We start from the raw sequence: 7,988 nt of genomic DNA on the forward strand, positions 1-7,988 counted from the left end.
AAGTGAGGGAATTTGTGGCTGAGAGCAAGACATTGAAGGAAGTAAATAGGCAGGGCACTTTTCAGGGGTTATGAGCTATCAGATTATCCCAAACAATCCTAGGTATCTTGCTAAACCCTYCTCCTTTTTCCCCCTACTTGGATTAAAATCTAAAGTAGAAAACAGCTTCTATGCATGCATGTACAAAAGCCACCTTTCACAAATGGGTATTTCTGATAGGATTTGTGTAAGGAACGAGTCTGACACTTCTTGGACTTAGCCTTGTAGGCACCAGGAATAGCAGGCAAATTGAGAGATCCAGCAAAGATTTTAATCTATGGTAATAGCACCTAWATGTTAGTACCAATTAAAATAGAAACAAAGCACCATGTCATAATCTGTAGTGCTGTCAGAAGGCCAGCTCTTCCTTTTGTCTTCGGTCTATTGCCACCCTTGAGGGATCCTGTCCTTTGTGCCARCCCTGGGTTCCAGCTTGGCTTTGGCCCAGCAATCCAAAATGTGCCACGGTTTGCAGATGGCTCGTGCTCGGAGTGCGAGGTGTGTGCTGAAGCTGAACTTCTGCCACTACAATGGATTAAATTCTGTTCCATGCTAACTGGGAACTGCGGGAATCAGACTGGAACCGTGTAGGTCAGCATCTCTAAAAACCATCCCTATGCACCAGACASAGTACACGTGCAGCACGCTTGGGAAGAGCTGCAAAGCCAAATTTTAATATCGTCATCCAGGCATTCTGAACAGGTTGCCATATCAAAATGCACTTTTGCAGGTTTCTGGGCTGTGGGTGTTGGTGAACTGCTTCTGAGAACAAAAAAAAATCCCATGATAAAAAATGAACTATAGACCCCATGAGTGAAATCTGGAATAGRTCCAGAAGGAAATGATCTCTCTCTCTTTCAGCAAAGGTTGACTCTAGGATGCTAGAGGGCTTCATGCTGGCATCAGGATCAAGGAGGGAGAAAGCAAAAGTGAAGGTAGGATCTGTTCAGATAGAGTCATGCTCTTAAGGACAGAGCACAGCTCAAAATATAGTTGGCTTGAGGATTGGCCTTCTGGCATCACTTTTCCATTTTGGTTTGGGARGAATAATCACAGGTTTAAAGAAAAGTGAATGGTGTGGTTTCATAATCTCATGAAAACAAATAGTAAAACTTACTCTTGTTTTGCAACTGCATGGTGAGAGGAAACAGCYATGAGTGACATAACTAATTATGACAAACTCTGCCTGATGGCATTTGTTGGTTGAGAAAGGATAGGTACATTGTGAAAACCCAATTTTCTAGCCACTCTTCAAGTAAGGGATGTAATTTTGGCATGGTGRGCAGTTACTCTATCATGGAAACTAGTGGAAGTGGACAAAAAGGGTAGAAAAAGTTGGAGCCACTTAACATGGTTGTATTGTTAATGCTGTTATTGCTATAATGTCAAACATTCCGAGGAGGCATTTCTTTAACCCAGGAATGGTTAATAAAAATAATGTTTTTTCTAGAACACAATTGTTCTTGATAATAAGGACTATGGATGATGCAAGACAGGATGCTGGCTGCAGTTTCACGCTGTGAAAACTATATAGACAGGTATATTAGCATTTTTTTCCCCTCAGAAACGTTAATTTTTATGAGCTTCCTGCCTTACTTCTCATCTCACAGACTCTGTCTCCTCAGTTGTGTTGCCAGATCAATACAGTCATCATTCACAGCAGAGTAAAGATTAGAATTTTTCCAATTACTTAATTTAAATTTGGTCCTTTTACAGCTCAAGCATAGAGGGCAGMGTCACCAAAAATATGAATTGACATGACTGTCTTTAAAGGAAATCTTTGTCCATGTGCTCAGCTTGTCTGAATACGGTACACCTGAATGACTGATGAAGAAAACAAAGTACAGGAAATGTGGTGATTTTCCAGTAGTGTGTACCTTAAACACCTTTAGGGATAAAAAAAAAAAAAAAATTGAGCCAGCTTAATAGATTACCACTATGTCCTGAATCTTCAAGAGATATAGAGGCCTGAAATGAGAACTCAGTGTGTGTGCATTTTGATAATGTAGTTTTGTGTGTCTAAAGATGAAAAAGAAATAGCTGGGGAATTCTAGTGAGCAGTAAACTTTATCACAGGCAAYGACAGCAAGAAAATATCTGCGAATTTGGGACGGCTTTACAGTTGAGTAGAGTATGTGTTTAACATTTATGGTGAAACTTGGCCTGCCTTAATTCATTTCCACTGGTGCATAATGGTTGCTCTGGGAACACTTATAAATTTCCTTTCTAAGTGAAAATCTACCATTTTCTCTGTTAAATCTTCCTGTGTTTACAGGGACACAGATTTCCAGGGGCCTGTGGCAGTTTATCATTTGGAAAACTGCCCTTCATTTGTACACACAAAAATTGACAAGACAAAAATGCTTTCTTCTCTTAGTAAATTGTGCTGATGTGTATCTGGTGGTATAAAATCTCTTCCTCGGTCCTTTCTCTGGTTATGTGTGTGYTTGTAACAGATTAAATCTATTCAGAAGAACACATTCTGCTCACAAGAATAAAGCCACAAACATTTGAGGGAGAGAAACACAATCCCTGATGTAGGTGAAGGAGCAATATCATCATGATACACCCTCTGATATGTGGAAGTGTTGTATTAGCTGGAGCTAATCTCACTGAAGCACTGCCCACCAACCCTACAGTAGCATGTGTCTTATGTGCTGTCATCAAAATTATGGCTGCCACCTATAAACCACTGCAAAACATCTGGCAAGAGAATTTGAAAATTAGATGMAGAGCTACATTAGCCAATATTTAGTCTGGCATTGATTTTTAGGATTATTTTAGCRTCCACGTAGTGTCCGAGCCAATGCCCACATGTTCATTCCTGATACTGAGTATTACATCAGGATAATTTTTRCTTGTCTTGTCCTCACTGTTATTTTGTTCTGAGGGATCTGTCTCCAGTTAGGCTTGCCTTTTCCCTGAAAATGCCACAACAGTACACAGATGTCTGCTGAGGTGAAGCTGCATTGCTGTGTTAACTCTTTAGGCACTGGCTGGAGTCTTTCAGGTGTGTGTTTGAGTCACATGGCTAAGCCAGTCCTCTTTAGCTCTGTGTTGGGATTGCAGGCTAGTGTGTGTCTTCCTGCACACACTAAGGATCAAAATGTGAGTTGTTTTGCATTGTTCTGCCCCTTCCTACACTGACTGTGCTGGCAGATTTGTTGATGTTTATCACGGTGGCTGAAGGTTCATCRGGGTGTCCCAAGGTCAACCTCTCACCGGTAAATATAGTTTGCATTTCATGTTTCTGCTGGRCATTGACACTTCTTAGTTTGCCTGCTCTCAGCCAGGGCTTGTCATTGTCTAGGACCTTTTGGAAAAGATGCAACCAACCGTTGACAAGGCARTAAGTCTCTTCTCTATAAAGCTAAGAGATCGCTAGGTGCTTGGAGTAACTCCAAGCTTCATGGTTTTCAGTTAGAAAGGGAGAACAAGGGAAATTAATAGCTACTTTTCAAAGTAATGTTTTTATTCTACTTCTTTATCTTCAGTCTGGTTGTTTTTCTTTCTCTCRAACTGATTTCTCTCTATTCTCTCTCTCCCAAACTTGCCCCAGAGTTAAAATTTCAGTGTAGTGATGTGCATTCCTCACCCTGTCTATCCTCTCCTGGCTGCTCCAGCCACACATAGGTTTGTGCATAGGAAGGCAGATATAGGTGAATGTCTGTGCTGGCTCCTTCAGGCTGAGCAGGGCAGCCTGGCCAAGCAGGGATGAGGAGAGGTTCTCAGAGCAGAGTTCCTCTGTAGAAAGTCAGTCCAGCTCTTCATTAGACAYTGATGGTTTYGAGGCATTAGAGGCTTTGGGGAAGWTTCTACAACCTTCTGCAGAACAAAGGACCAGAACAATTTTATATGGAACAGCTCTTTCAATGAGCCATGCCACTTCTGGTCCCTTACATCCACTTTGCCACATTTGTGCTAACAAGAGGCTTTTATACATATTTACACTAACAAGACAAAATATCAAGCATACTCAAAGAGTAATTGGGAAGAYTTGGTTTTACAGAGCTCCCCTTTGCAGACTTTGCATATCTCCCATCTACTCTGGCTGTGAAAAGATGCCCTGTGCATAAATTGCCATCTCAGGAAGACGCAGTCTAGCAACTATTAATAGTGGGTTGCAATATTAGACAAAAAAGCGTTGCCTGATGAAGAAATAATGCTTGGGGGAAAAAAAAAAAGAAAAATGTCAGGTGCTACTGGATTATTTAGAGAGGCAGAGAAATAAAATGGCAAACAATATTGCAAAGTTACAAAAACTGTAGTCTATATGCAGTACTACTGCATACATTACATATAGTTAATTTGTCTGTTAATTGTTTTTTTTTTTTTTAGGTGAGTGATGCTTGATGCTCAGAGCACACAGAACAATGCTRGTGGGGGCATTATTGCTGCAGGCTTGCTTTTGCCACAGGATCCCATGTACTTCAATACAGTTCTGAGAAGGTGGTGTGATGGTGTCATGGCACCATGTCAGTATGGTTTGCTRGCGTGATGTTATCATTCAATCACAATGATTGAATGTGAGATTTAAGTTGCCTTTCAGTGAAACTGTGAATGAGAACCTCCAGGCTTCTTCTCAGGTTTATGTCTTGTAGATAGTGATTTGTCTGTGAATTTTTAAGCAAAAAGAGGGAAGCAGATGCATAAAATTTTGCGTTTTTTCAGTCTGATCAGCTTCTCCTATCCGGTTTACAACAAAGCTTCCCAAACACTTGAGTAGCCTGAGAGGAAGGTGAAGCATGCTGTAGAGATGGGAGGAAGAAGAGGAAATGGGAATATTGTTAGTTGTTATTGCTCCTGAAAGAGTAATTGAACCTCTAGTAGGGAGTAAAGGACAGAAAARTCACAACCAAATTGAAAACAGTCCCTTGTCAAAAATTCAAATAAAGGGTTGGTTTTGCTTTTTCAATATAGCTTATTCCGTGTTAAGTTTTCTTTCTGTCAGAAATCATGTCCATTCCCAAGCATCCATTTAGCAAAAAATATCCTCACCTTTGGAGACAAAAAAAAAAAAAACAAACCTCTATGTTTATGCCAGGTTGAATTTCTGGGCTTGCATAGAGGTAGCTTCAGGCAACCATTCCACGAGTCTGACAATAAACATTGCAGTCTGTAGCTGTGGTTGTTTGGAAATGTGACAAATTGGAGAGGGCCTGATTTCTAAATGAGATGCTGTGGAAATGTATTGTTTTGACAGAGTATTGTTCAGGAAGAGGGAGTTACCTTCAAAAAAAGGAAAATAACTTGACAGTTGTAGTTCTCAGCTGGGATTTGAGAGACCTAGGTTTGAATTCCTACTTTYTCTGATTAAGCCTAAGGAATGGACTCAGACTTTCACAAAAATCTAATATTAGTGGTGTAGCTAAAAGACTATCAGCTTTTCAAAATGTCTCTGTTCATCTGTTTCTGTCTTCCACTGTCTTTTACGTTTTGCAGATTCTTTTTTCCATTTTTTAATAATAATAGTTAAAAAAAGAAAGTATGCCTTGGCTTTGTCTTGATGCAAGACAAGAATATATTCARCATTTGCAGGACAGGGAATCAATTTTCTGCCCAGCTCTGTCTGGAATGTAATTATTGCAATTTTAATATCCTTAACTTAAATTCTTATTATTGATCCTGTTATTGACCTGTGCCTGCTTGTTGTTGTATAAATACTGAAACAGGCAAGGAAACAGGTAAAAAATAACAGTTACCAGGTGGCATCAATTATTTTTTTTAATTTTCTGAATGGACAAGGGAAGAATGTTTTTGCAGTGAAAGTCCAAACCTCTCCCRTTCTCTTCTGTGTAATCTTCAGCCTCCAGTGTAGTCTCACTTTTACTTGCAAGTATGTTCTAACTCTCTACCCCCAGATTCACACTGGCAGCTAAAAAATCTGCTGTGGCCTGAAGAATGAGAACAGGGGATATCATAAAGAAAAAATAAGTTCTATCTAGATTTGGAAACCATAATATTGGAAGAAAAGATGGTAAAGGACACTGCACTGGCTGCAATGGTTTTCATAGTGAGTTTGTGTTTGTTTTTCAGATATTGCAACAGTCAACTGCTTTGTTGAATGGCTGCAGAAATCAGGGGTGGAAAGAAGACAGGATACCCTCACTCTGACTGTRGGTTTATATCTAAATTCTTGGCTGCACCTGGGCCATTTCTGGACTTCTTCATTTCACGTGTCAGAGCATGTCTGGCATCCAGGGCATACATGCTGCAGTCCTTGGACTCAGCCAGTTTAAGTATGCTTTGTGCATAATTAAATGGGTTATGGGTAGACTGTCTTTGTCAAGCAGCTTGGCAGATGACTTCTCCTGCATGGTCAACAGGAGAAAAAAATTTCTACGCCCTTGTAGGCAGACATTTGTCTAGCAGAAGTGCAGAGCTTTTTTATYGCACTGGTCAAAGGAAGTTCTTCCCACAGAAACTATCACAACTAAACTGCTGGTTTTGAGCAGGATTATTCTTCACTCATTTTATCCTGGTAGAATTGCCTCATGCAAGCAAAAGGTGTTATCTCTTTAATAACTAGCATGTCAGCCTGTTTGTTTTCATGGTGGAAGTGAATGGCTTTGATACATCAGTGAGTTGCAACGKATCAGACAAATGAAGGCCAGGTCATATCCATGGACAAATGTTCAGAAGGGATCTTTTTTGTTGCTCTGAGCTTTTGTTGCTGCTGCCAGTATGCTTCCCAGATATGGGAAGGTGGAGGCAGGCAAACTGCAGTGCAGCACAGCACTTACAGGATGTGCAGTTCTGTGGTGTACTTGGTGTGCAGGAAGGAGGTGGCCAAGGTTGTGCCCTCTGCATCTGTCTTTGGGGTTGCATTAGACAGTATTTTAGGGGAAAACCAAGAATGATGCCTCAATTGTGGGTACTGGGACAGCTCCGATGTGTGTTGGTAGAGGTCAGGCCTTTACTCACTGTACCAGGACATGACACATGGTAAAAACAAAAAAAAAAGCTCTGAACTTCTGTGAAACCATGAGACAAAACAAAAGATAAAATAATCATGAAAACCAACAGAAGCCTTCAGAGAAAATAAAGGATTATATTTGTTGGAAGTAAAAAACGTTAAAAACAAAGCCTACAGGCAATGAAATGAAACTTAATCTGTTTTTCTCTCTGCAGGACTTCTGGACTAGAGTGTAATCTCTGTTGATGTCRTATTACTTTCCAACAATGGAATTTTAAAATTAACTCTTGCTCATTATTTTGTTAATTTTGCAACCAYCAGGTTTTTTTGCTCCCATCATGAAAGATTTGTGAGTGGTATAGCTTGCTGTTCTTGCACATATGCTTAGTTTTGCCATTAACAGTACAAAGTAAGTTTTGAGGTCTAGATTCAACTCAATTTTGCATTTAGATATTTGGAAAGGAATAGGAGAAGAAAAAGGTTTTCTTGAAGTTAATGTATTTCRTTTCACAATATTTTAATTTTGAAATTGTTGTTTGGAGAAACCAAAAGGTGACAGATAACATCAGGAGGGAGGTAAGAAGAAAATTCAAATCTTCTTAGAAATTGGAAAAGTTTAGGTTTGGGTATAGTCATGCAACTTTGTTTTCACAGTGTGCAGATTATTTGGATGTGCCCAGGGTTGTTTTGAACCWGGTCTGTCCTGCCAATCTTTATCCACAAAACTTGTCTTTTCTAGCACTAATCTTCACACTCAGTTTGAAAACCTGATTTCAACAGGTTGTCTGGTTCTCTACCCAAGCAGATCAATACAATGACTTGTAAAGCATTTTGCTCTAAGTCATGGCTTCCCTGAAAGTGAGGACTCCAAAAACTTCAGGGTTGATTAATAGTCTTTTCCTAAATGGGTTCAAATTAGATAATGTACAGTGTCTTGGATAACTTAATTTTTTTTTTTGTGAGGTACAGACAGGATCACATGAACTTCTCCTGGAACTGAAAGTGTATGTTTTTTTTTTTTTTTTTTTTTTTT

The sequence above is a fragment of the Malurus melanocephalus genome, unplaced genomic scaffold (genome assembly GCF_030028575.1).
Source record: "Malurus melanocephalus ecotype Western Australia unplaced genomic scaffold, MMel_1.1 scaffold_15, whole genome shotgun sequence".
Taxonomy (NCBI): Eukaryota; Metazoa; Chordata; class Aves; order Passeriformes; family Maluridae; genus Malurus; species Malurus melanocephalus.